The 12,587-nt window shown below is 48.4% G+C and overlaps 1 non-coding gene across 1 annotated transcript; it reads right to left on the minus strand.

Moving 5' to 3' along the window:
• Positions 1-1,825: 1,825 nt before the first annotated feature.
• On the minus strand, positions 1,826-1,983 carry LOC132211569 (U1 spliceosomal RNA). The gene has a single exon (XR_009447483.1). It is a non-coding gene; the product is annotated as a U1 spliceosomal RNA (small nuclear RNA).
• Positions 1,984-12,587: the final 10,604 nt, after the last annotated feature.

Raw genomic sequence — 12,587 nt, forward strand, 5'->3', positions numbered from 1 at the left:
ACAGATCTGAGGCTGCAGAGCCCTTACCTTCCGTTGCTGGAGTAGATATGCAAGCCGACTCCCAGATCCAAAAAAGCTAAGTCCTTTCAGGAAGAAGGAACTGTGTGGATGATGACTGGTCTACTGCCTACTGCCTTAGAAACTCTAAGGGAAATATGCCCATCACCAATATCCCCCCCACCATAAAACAAAAAAGCAAAAGGCAAAGTAGCAGTTATAATGCATAGATCACTTTATATATGTGTGTGTGTGTGATATATATATATATATATATCACAAAAGGCTAATATGCAAATTGTCCCTGCAGGAGTTTGACCACTTGCTATGATGTGTGCTGACCACCAGGTGCGGTGCAGAATGAAGGAAGGCCCTGGCCAGCAGCCAGCAGCTGGAGGAAGGAAGGCCCCAATTGGCCCTGGTCGCCAGCCAGGCCTAGGGACCATACCCGTGCATGAATTTTGTGCCCTTGTGGCCTCTGTATATACAGTAGGTCCTCGGGTTAAGTCGGAGGTCTGTTCCTACAGAACGACGTAACACGATTTTCACCGTAAGTCGAACCCACCTACATAAGCACCTACGTCATCACATGGAGCACATACACAGCAGTAATGAAGTGAAACAGTAAAAAACTTAAAAGAAAGATAACAATTCCTGACCTTTACTTGTGGTAAATAAATAATAAAAACATAAAGCACATATATACATACATTGAAATGACGGAACTTTTTTTTTTTATAAATAAATGGGAGATGGCGATGTAACCACGAAATGACGTACGTCGAGTCCAACGTAACCCGAGGACTGTAGGTATATGGTGTCCCCCCAAAATGCATACACACTTTGAATGATTATTAATTCCAATGGATTAAATCTGAAAAGAAAGAAATATCAATTGAGCTATCAGGAAAAAAAATGTATTCATTTTTTGGGGACACCCTGTATATGTATATATTCATTCAAATAGTATCTTACCTCACTTAAACCTCGTCATAATGCTGTGATAAAGGTAACGGTATAATTAATATCTAAGTTTTATAGATGTGGAAACTGAAGTTCAGAGATGCAAATGACAAGCTCACTGTAACAAAGCTAGTAGGGGCAGAGTTGGATTTAAACCCCAGGTTTTGTGACTTCAGATCTGTTGCTCCCTCTCCCCATACACCGTAAATTCATCATGTACAGTTGGATAGGTTGGTCAAAATACAAACAGTTCATTCTCCGCTAGAAAGACTTCATATGGACCAGCTGTAGCTCTGGCCATACGCTATATCACAATTTAAAAAATATTTTATGAAAACACTAGAGGCCCAGTGCATGAAATTCATTCCCGGGTAGGGTCCCTAGGCCTGCCAGGAGATCAGGGCCGACCGGGACCTTCCAGATGCCAGGGCCTTCCTTTGTTCTGTGCCATCCCCCGGTGGTCAGCGCACGTCATAGCGAGCGGTTGAACTCCCAGTCGGTCGAACTCCTAAGGGGACAATTTGCATATTAGGCTTTTATTACATAGGATAAGGCTTTATGTTTTACCAGGTGTTTTCAGACAGCCCTTTCCTTTAATTCCCTGTTGCAGTGTTGTAATGCAATCGATAACAAGTAAAGTACAGTAGACGGAGTACAGGGCCCCGAGTCGGACAGCCCTGGGTTAGAGTCTTTACTCCATTTACTGACTGAAAAAGGAAATTGAGGCTAATGTCTGTTTACCTAATTCTATGGAGTTGTTATAGGGTTAAATGAGACAATGAACGGGTAACATTTTTGTGAATGATAAAGCTCCTTACAAGGTTGCTTACCTTTATTTTATTTTATTTCTTTCTTTATTTTTTCTTCTAGCGCGAACGCAGCCCCCCACTACCACAAATGATGCAGTTGAGTTTCTCACATTTGGGGAAATCGCAGGGGCCAGCACATCTGGAGTGCAATGGGTAAGCCTCACCCTGGGAAACCACCTTCATGATCATGGCATCTCCCCTGACAGGCAAATATTACCTTTGTTTTAATTAAAAAAATAAAATCAAGGCCTGGCCGGTGTGGTTCAGTGCTTGAGCATCGACCTATGAACAAGAAAGTCACTGTTGGGTTCCCGGTCAGAGCACACTGGGACTCAGTCCCCAATAGGGGGAGTGCAGGGAGGCAGCTGATCAATGGTTCTCATCCTTGAAGTTTCCATCTCTTTCTCCCGCTCCCTGAAATCGATAAAAATATATTTAATACATAAATAAATAAACTCAAGAATTTCCAAACTCAAGTTCTCTCGTTTACCTGTTCTGTGTTGAGAGCATCAGGTGAGATGGAGAGGAGCCGCAGAGTGTATGTTATGTCAAAATGTCCCTGATGTGTCAGAGTCAGATCACACACTTGCTGCACTCGGGCCCCTTCTTTACTTCTCAGCCTAAACATAGCCCCAAATTTCCCCTTTCCAGCCCTCAGGTAATTTCCCCTTTCACTTCCCACACCGGTCTGCCTTCTCATCAAGAGGAGGGCAGCCCAGCCCGCATGGCTCAGTGGTTGAGCGTCAACCTGTGAACCAGGGGGTCACAGTTCGATTCCCGGGCAGGGCACATGCCCGGGTTGAGGGCTCAGTCCCCAGGGGAGGAGGTGTGTGTGTGCAGGAGGCAGCCAAATCAATGATTCTCTCTCCTCATTGATGTTTGTATCCCTCTCTCCTTCTGCCTTCCTCTCTGAAATCAATAAAAATATTTTTAAAAAAGAGGATGGCGGATGAGGACACATTTGTAATACCTTAACTAAAAAAAAAAAAAAAAAAAAAAAAAAAGAATGTAAAAAAAAAAAAAAAAAAAAAGAGGATGGCAAATCATGTCTTCCAGACCCCCATCAAAGCAGGTTATCAGAGGGATCAGAACAGGTGTCCTTGTGGCCACACTATGGTTGCAAGACAAAGTGAGCTCTGCCTCCAAACTTCTACACCAACTACCAAGATCTCCTTGTTCATTCATGCAACAAATATTTCCTAAGCACGTTCTCTGTGCCAGGCACTGTGCCAGCTACTGGGGGTACAGTCCTGGGGAAGACCTAACAAAGTGGGGGGGGTAGATGAAGCAGTTAGGAAGTTCTGAGAGATCACAGGTGTTTGACACACGATTTCACATTTTCCAGTGCTCAGCTGCATACTCCCTCTCATTTATTCCTCAAGCCCTTATGAACATGCTCTGATGAAACTCTGCCCTAAGATTTTCAGAGCCTAAGGAAACAATCAAAACCAGCTTCTCCTTGGAAAAAGCTTCAGCAAGCTGAGACCTCCCAGTTCCTTTGTTTCAGGAGAAAGCATTGAACTTGAACTTGTGGATATGGAAGCGTAAAGGAGTTACTTCTGAAATGGAGATGTTGGGTGGGTCCTGGCTCCAGGAAGCTACAATGGCCTTAGGGTGCCAAAGAGAAAGGGTAGAGGGAGAATCCTGGTGGAGAGGAGGCCTGACCAAAAGGTGTCCCCCTCTTCGTCAGATCCTTGGTCTAGGTTCAGGCTCCATGGTTTGAGGATAAGGGTCAGAAGCTAACCAAACCGTTCACAGATGACTTTGGGAGACTTGGACCGAGCACTACAACTTTGAGATGCACTAACAACGTTTAGCACTAAATTGGGGAGGTGGGCAAGGATATTTTCCATTTATTTTTAGAGAGGGTGGAAGGGGAAGAGTGAGAGAGAGAGGCATCGATGTGAGAGAGATACATCAATTGGTTGTTTCCAGCATGCACTCCAACTAGGGCTGGGGCTTGAACCTGCTAACCCAGATACGTGCCTTGACTAGGAATTGAACCCCAGACCCTTTGGTGCATGGGGCAACGCTAACCACTTAGAAACACTGTCCAAGTGTGTTTCCTATTCTTGACTCAGATACCACGGTCAACTCACCTGAACCCGTGGCAACCCCTCCAATCCCCCAAGTAGCTTGTGTGGCATGTGTGTCCATGATAGACTCCCACACTTTTCCCAAAGGCTCCCTGGCCTCAGCGATAAGTTGATAAGTATCCCCACCCTGACTGGACAGATACAGAATGAAATGGAGACTGACTTTTTTAAGGTCACCAGAGTGACAGCCAGAGCTGGGCACTGGGACAGCCAGGCTCCCTATCCCAGCTCAGGGGTCCCCGATGCCTCTGGAGTACTGAGCACTGGGCACATGGAGATTGTGTGTCCCAACTTTTATTTTATTTTATTTTATTATTATTTTTTAAATCCTCACTCGAGGATATGTTTTTATTGATTTTAGAGAGAGAGGAAGTGGGGAGAAAGAGAGAGAGAGAAACCTCGATCAGTTGCCTCCCATACACCCCTAACCTAGGTATGTGCCCTGACCAGGAATCCAACCTGCAACCCTTTTGGTGTATGGGACGCCAATCCACCAACTGAGCCACCTGGCAGGGCCCCCGTCCTGTGTTTAAATGGCCATGTCATTTTCGTGAACTCAGGCCTCCTCGTCAGACCACGTGTCCCAACTTTCCCCCAGAGTATGTGGTGATGAAGAGTCTGCTGGAGCCACAGGGTCCAGGGCCTGTCCTGGGGCTCAAGCCCGAGGCCTTGTCAAGCGGATGCAGAAGATCACGGGACCACCCTGGCTGACCTCTGCTGCGGGAAGCCCCTGGTTGCTCCTTGCCCACCAGGACCTTCAAAGGTCAGGGCTGGGAGTCACCCTCGGTTGGCAGGTGAACCAGAAAGCCAGTCATTATGACACTGAGGTCATGTTCTTGTCAGCAAGGCCAGAACTAGGCCTTCCTCCACCCTCCCGCCTCTCCCTCCCTGCAGGGGATAAGCTGTCGTCAGCCTACTTCCTGCCAAACTAGAAAGCACGAGGGTGATGGGTGGCTACAGGAATGCTGAGGCTTTAATGGGGCACAGATTGCACGGCAGGGGTGCCACCCCCAAGCCTGCAATTACTGGGGGAGCTGCAGGGGCAGAGGGAGCCAAGCAGCAGGCACAGCTGCGGGGAGGCAGGGCCCAGCCCCGGGCAAGTGGCCTCTTGGCCAGCGCTTTGTTTTATGGGGCTCTTTAGCTCTCTGTCTTGAAGGAGGAGAGAACCACATTCCTAAGCTTCGGGGATTACTGCCTTAAAACACTGCTTCCTGTGTCTCCTGTCCCCACCACAGGTGTCCCCATTTGGCCTTTACCCGCTGTGCCACAGATGGGCCCCGCTGTGGAAATCACCCAACGTTGTAAACTTCCTCCAGGTTCCTCAGGGGGACCACACCTTTACTCCTCTGTCACATCCTTCTTGTTCCCCTCACACAGTGAGGCAGAGAGGGAGCAGGGGGCTTTTCCACTTTATACTGGAGGTTCCGTGCACAAAATTCATGCACTGGTGGTGGTGGTGGGTTCCTCAGCCAGGCCTGTGCCCTCTCGCAGTCCAGGAGCCCTCGGGGGATGTCCAACTGATGGCTTAGGCCCACTCCTGGCAGTCGGACATCCTTAGCGTTGTTGTGGAGGTGGGAGAGGCTCCTGCCACCGCCGCTGCACTTGCCAGCCATAAGCCCAGCTTCTGGCTGAGCAGCGCTCCTCCTGTGGGAGCACATGGACCACCAGGGAGCAGCTCCTGCATTGAACGTCTGCCCCCTGGTGGTCAGTGCCCGTCATAGTGACTGGTCATTCTGTTCGGGCAATTTGCATATTAGCCTTTTATTAGATAGGATACCTTTCAAAGAAGCATTTCTAGTTCTACTCTATTTTTATTGATTGATTGGTTTTAGAGAGAGGAAGAGACAGAGACAGAGACAGAGAGAGAGAGAGAGAGAGAGAGAGAGGAACATCGATTTGTTGTTTCACTTACTAGTATTTATACTTATTCATTCATCGGTTGATTCTTGTATGTGCCCTGACTGGGGATCAAACCCACAACCTTGGTGTATCGGGATGATGCTCAGCCAGTCAGCCAGGGCTAATTTATCGTAACTTGAAAACTCTTTTTGTGAATATAGCATCAATTTTCGTCCTCATTTCACTTTGGAAAACCCCAGGCTGAACTAGTGGGAGTTGAGCCCAGATCGGTGGTGACTTGCAGGGTTGGCTTGGGGAGTGCTATGGCCCTAAGGGGGGCCCAGGGAGCGCTCAGTGGTGTGTTGGTGGCACGGAGGCAGGGACGAAGCTGCGGCCCTGTCCCTTCTCTGCCTCTTGGTTTCATCTCTGATGTGTGGAAGTGCTTTTCCAAAGGCTCAGGGACCTCGGCCCTGGTTCTGCTCACCCAGAAAGGGCCCTGGAGCTTTGGCTTGTTGTCGAGCCTGGCCAGGCTTCGCTCAGTTGGCGCTCTGCCTCTGCAACCAAGCTGCCTGGACTTGCTTTCTGAGAGGAGAGCAAGCAGGAAGTGTGGGCACTCACCAGGTTCGGTGTGCAGAAGGTTCCCGACTCCTGGCAGCCTGCTGGTCCGACCCCTGGCGCAGGTGGCTGCAGGATGGATGACTCAGGTAAGAAGTGCTGGACAAACAAGCCGGTGTTCTCATCCCAGCAGGGTGACGACTCTAATGAGCTGTCCTGTCATCGCTGTACCACCACCTTCTGAGGGTGGGCTTGCCAGGCCCAGAGCCAGGGCCCGAGGGACTGGCAGGAATGTGGTTATCTTGGCCTGTGTCTTGTTGCCCTAGATGTTTCTAGAGCTGGGCTAGGAGCTGAGCCCGTGGCCCCTGCATTGTCTGATGATGTCATGGAGGCTGTTGGGCTAAAAGAGCCCAACTCGGAGCAAGGACGTGCGGTGAGGAAACACTGGTATGTGTCTCCTGAGCCCAATACCTCTTGTGTCAGTGCTCCCTGGCCTCAGGAGACACAAAAGGCCAGGCAAATTGGAGAAACTTGGCAAGAGAGATGATTGGGCCGAAGCCAACAGGGTAGCTGAGGGGCCAGGTGTGCAGCTAAGGGTTGTCATACCTGCCTTGTTTAAATAATACTAAAAAAAAAAAAAAAAAAAAAAAAAAGCTACTATTTACTAAGCACTTACTATGTGCCAGACACTGTTCGAAGCACTTCACATGTCTCATTTAATTCTCAAAACACCCTTAGCACATAGCTGCTAGCACTCTCCTCATTTCACAGATGGAGAAACCGAGGCATGGAGTAGCTGGCTCAGAAGCACACAGCTGGTAACCAGTGACCCCAGGATTCGAACCCAGGCTACCAGAACTCCCACACGATACAACCTCTCTCCTGCTGTCACGGGGGCTGCAGCGCAGGAAGACTGAGCACTGACAGGACCTCAGGCTTCTATGTCTGGCCCAGCCACACCACCACCTGTGATCTTGGCTGTCATTGCTGAGTCTGGCCGCCAGTAGAAGCAGGAAGGGGGCGGGGATTGTTATGCCAAGTAGGCTTTGCCACGGGGAGGTTCTAGTCCAATGTCTCTACCCAGACTGTAAACAGCCTGAGGAAAGGCCCCTGTCCTCCTCCCCTGGGCAGCCCTGTGGGAAGTGTTTACTCCTGACTTTCAAGGGCAGCTTCAAGGGCGTGTGAGCAGGACAGCGATAAACTCGCGGCCTGGTGCCCCTGACTAATAGAGCCAAGCTGCTTCCCCACTCCACGCCTCAGTTTCCCCACTTGATTCATGGAGACACTGACCTCTTTGTGCTCAGTGCTAATTAGTCAGGGTTAATTAGCATTAGTCACAGACTCTGGAATCCTCACAATCAAAGGGTCATCTGCTGGGTCGCGGCTGCACTGTGGCCACGATGACATCAGTCAGGCGCGTGCCGTGCCCTGTGCACATGTCTTCAGAGCGTCCTTGGCGGCTTGCTCACTTTCTGGTTGGTGCTTCCTCCATGAGGAAGTCCCCTCAGGAGGGCTGCCGCCCGTGTGCCAACGTGGCTGCCAGTGGCTTACCGGCCCCTGGGTTTCCTCTTGCAGCTGAATTACCATTTAGTCTGCTTCTTGTCCTTGCTACCCTGGCCTTTAATCCTGGACACAGGGTCCTAACCCTGACATTTTCCCCCCTTTCTTTTAAAAAAAAAAAAAAATATATATATATATATATATATATATACACACATATATATATATTAATATATTTTATTGATTTTTTACAGAGAGGAAGTGAGAGGGACAGAGATTTAGAAACATCGATGAGAGAGAAATATCGATTCAGCTGCCTCCTGCACACTCCCTACTGGGGATGTGCCCGCAACCAAGGTACATGCCCTTGACCGGAATCGAACCTGGGACCCTTCAGTCCGCAGGCCGACGCTCTATCCACTGAGCCAAACTGGTTAGGGCTTTTTAATATATTTTTATTGATTTCAGAGAGGAAGGGAGAGGAAGAGAGAGAGAGATAGAAACATCAATGATGAAAGAGAATCATTGATTGGCTGCCTTCTGCACACCCCCTACTGGGGATGGAGCCTGCAACCTGGGCAGGTGCCCTTGGCCAGAACCGAACTTGGGACCTTCAGTCCGCAGGCAGAGACTCTATCCACTGAGCCAAACCGGCTTTCCCCCCTTTCTTATCTCAATAAACATCCATTCTCTCCATATTGCTCCCTGCTGTTTCAATAAGTGTTTTTGGCCCTAACCGGTTTGGCTCACTGGATAGAGCATCAGCCTGCGGACTGAAAGGTCCCAGGTTTGATTCCGGTCAAGAGCATGTACCTTGGTTGGGGCACATCCCCAGTAGGAAGTGTGCAGGAGGCAGCTGATCGATGTTTCTCTCTCAACAATGTTTCTAACTCTATCCCTCTCCCTTCCTCTCTGTAAAAAATCAATAAAATATATTTAAAAAAATAAGAGTTTTTGGTCTATCTCTCTGAGCCTGCAGTAGAAACAGAGCAGCTTCAGCCTTCAAGGAATGTGAGTTTGGTTAGGAGAGAAGACCTGTAACAAAATGACAAAGTAAGAATGATGCTACCCTAGCCGGCGTGGCTCAGTTGGTTGAGCGTCATCCAGTGCACCGAAGGGTCACCGGTCTGAATCCCAGTCAGGGCACATGCCTGGGTTTCAGGTTCGATCCCTGGTGGGGGTGTGCAGGAGGCAGCCGATCAATAACTCTCTCTCTCTCACCAATATTCTTCTCTCTCTTCTTCCCTCTTCCTTTCTCTCTCTAAAATAAATTTTAAAAATGATGCTGAAAGGGACAATAATTTATTTGAAAAGCATTGCCCACCAATGCTGGTCTGCTAGTGATGAGTATAAATGGGGAGGCAGGTTTGCCTGGTCTCTGTGAGTCCAGCTAGACTGCAGTGGTTCTCAGCCCTGGCTGCACATTAGAATCACCTGGGAATCTTTTTAAAATCCTGATTTCTGGGCCTCATCCTCCGGTAATTCTGTTTCTTTGTTACTAATGTTGTGGCCCCACCCCATAACAAAGAAACAGAATTTCCGGAAGATGAGACCCAGAAATCAGGATTTTAAAAAGATTCCCAGGTGGTTCTAATGTGCAGCCAAGGTTGAGAACCACTGAGCTAGAGGAAGTCAGATGTGGAGCACGGGCGCCATCTAGTGGCCGTGGAAGGAACTGCTTTATTACTGCGGGGCCCTAGGGCCACACACCTGGTCTGGCCTGGCAGGCAGGCTACAGTGGCTGCAGTTCTTTGGGAACCGGGCATGATGGTTAAGGAGGGGAGATTTTCTAGGCACTTAATATCTAAAAAGTTGCTTTTCACTTGACATCTAATTTCTTTGGATCTACAGAAGAAAGGTCTTGCTTCTGGTTTCACATCCATTTTCTTCCCGTATTAGAGAAGCGACTGAAGCTCATGGAAGACCAGGACCATGGCACTGCTGAGCCATGACCCCGAGCCAGGACGTACCAGGCACACCAACAGAGGAAGAGGGGTGACGACTGTTGCTGCCCAAACCTAACAGGAGGGAGTAAGGGGACAGAATTCAAGAGTGGTCTTGTTCTGTACATATGAAAGGTGGACCGCAGTAGAAGTAGCCATTTCTTTTTAATGTGGTAAAAACACACACCCCCAAAAACAAGATAACATAAAATTTACCATCTTAACGACATCTGAGCGTACAGTAAGCAGTGTTAGCTACATGCATACTGTTGTGCATAAAACTCCAGAACTTTTTCATCTTGCAAAACTGAAGCTCTGTACCCACTCAATGCCAACTCCCATATTCCTTCTCCCAGCACCTGGTAACCACATTCGACTTTCTACAAGTCTGACTCCTTTATTTTTTAAATATATTTTTATTGATTTCAGAGAGGAAGGAAGAAGGAGGGAGAGATAGAAACATCAATGATGAGAGAGAATCATCGATCAGCCATCTCCCGCACACCCCCCACTGGGGAGTCAACCGGAAACCCGGGCATGTGCCCTTGACCAGAACCGAACCCGGGACCTTTTGGTCCGCAGGTCTTCGCTCCATTCACTGAGCCAAACCAGCTAGGGCAGGGTTTACTTCTTTTTTAAGGCTGAGTAACATTTCATTGTACGTACACACCACGTTTTCTTCATCCATTCACCTGCCCATGGGCACTTAGGTTGCTTCTACCTCTTAACTATTGTGAATAATGCTGCTGTGAATGTGGATGTGCAGCCATTTCTTTTTTTTCTTTTTTTTAATATTTTAAAAATTGGTTTCAGAGAGGGAGAGGGAGAGAGAGATAAAAACATCAATGATGAGAGAGAATCATTGATCTGCTGCCTCCTGCACGTCCCCTACCAGGAATCGATCCTCAACCTGGGCATGTGCCCTTGACCGGAATAGAATCCGGGACCCTTCAGGCCACAGGCTGACACTCTATCCACTGAGCCATGCCAGCTGGGCTGCAGCCATTCCTTTTTAACAGCTATGAAGAGGCCCAGCCCAGAAAAGGCTGAACTAGATTCCTCACTGGAGTGAAGGTGGCTTGAAGGTGAATGGAAGGAAGGGTGGAGAGGCCAGAGCTCCTTCTAGTCTTACTGTATGACGTCCTGCCCAGCCTATAAACTGTGGAAAATGATCGCCAGTAGGAGCTAGTAAGCTACAAAGAATGTGTTTGATATATTTGTTTGCATATAGAATATTTACCAAAAGTAGGCAATATATTATTTGGCAACTCTCAAGATAAAACTATTATTGCCCTGGCTGTTTTGGCTCAGTGGTTAGACTATAGGCCCGTGGACTGAAGGGACATGGGTTTGACACTGGTTAAGGTCACCTTCCTCAGTTGTCGGCTTGATTCCCGGCCCAACTGGGGAGCATGTGGGAGGCAACCAATCGATGTGTCTCTCTCACATCGATGTTTCCCTCTCTGTCTCTTCCCCTCACTTCCACTCTCTCTAAAAATCAATGGAAAAGGTATCCTCAGGTGAGGATTAACAACAAAAAGAATGAAAAACATACAACTTTATTATTATTGACTAGAGGCCTATTGCACGAAAAGATTCATGCAATAGGCCTTCCCTTCCCTTGGCTGCTGGCACCAGTTTTCCCCTGGCACCCAGGACCCAGGCCTTCGCTCTGGCTGGGCTCCAGCCAGAGCTCCCCCCCCCCCCCCCAGCCATCAGGCTTCGCTGCTCTGCTGATCCCAGGGCCAGGAGGCCTCGCAGGTCTGCTGATCCAGGGGCTGGGAGGCCTTGCGCCTCCGCTGATCCTGGGGCCATGAGGTCTTGCTGCTCCGCTGGCTTCTGGGCCATTTGGCTTTGCTCCACCGCTTGGAGCCTATGTATGCAAATTAACTGCCATCTTTGTTGGTGGTTAATTTACATATCGCCCTGATTAGCCAATGGGAAGAGTAGCAAAGGTACGGTCAATTACCCTTTTTGTCTTTTATTAGATGGGATTTTAATGTTGTCACTTACTGCTATTACTTGGATGTTTTTTCACCTACTTTATATCAAAGGCATACAAAAAGAATCAGAAAAACAATTAAATAGAAAAACTTTTTAAAAAATGTGTTTTTATTGATTTCAGAGAGAGAGTGAGGGAGAGGGGGAGAGAGAGAGAAACATAGATGAGAGAGAAGCATCAACAGTGATCAGCTGCCTCCTCTACGACCCCCGCTGGGATCAAGCCCACAATCCAGGCATGTGCCCTGACCATGATGAATCCAACTGGCACCTTTCAGTGCATGGGTGATGCCCAACCGAGCCACACCAGCCAGGGCTGTTTTCAACTTACAGGTTATTTTCAACTTATTATAAGTAACCATGTGCTGAACATCTTCATGTATACAACTTCTCCTCTTTTGAACTCTATTTTTGGTGAGAAGGCAGACAGTATAGTTAGGAGCACAGGATTGAGTTTGAATTCTGGCCTTTTTACTTACCGGCCGTGTGACCTTGCGCGAGGTGAGCTATGTAGCAGGTAGAATACGTAGTGTATACTTGCTGTGGTAGCTACTTGCAGTAGTGAGGATGTCGATGTTCAGGGTTCTCCTGTTCAGACATCTTCCTCTCTCTCGTGTCCCAGAGGCTGACCCCACCGCAGTCTTTGCTTCACTGTCACTTCAAAATGGCTTGAACCCCACCGGCCCCTCTGGTACTCTCCTACGGTTTCCTTATTCCCCTTTGGGTCTAGTTACGGCTGGGCAGGACTGGCTGGGAAATGGACGTGGAGGCTAAAAATGATTTTCTTATCTCTGGGACCTTGGTTTCCTCATGAGACCAGTGAGGCCTCGTTGTAAATCTGGAATTCCCTCCAGGTCTGACATTTTATGTTCCTATTTCCACCC

The sequence above is a fragment of the Myotis daubentonii genome, chromosome 10, assembly GCF_963259705.1.
Source record: "Myotis daubentonii chromosome 10, mMyoDau2.1, whole genome shotgun sequence".
NCBI lineage: Eukaryota > Metazoa > Chordata > Mammalia > Chiroptera > Vespertilionidae > Myotis > Myotis daubentonii.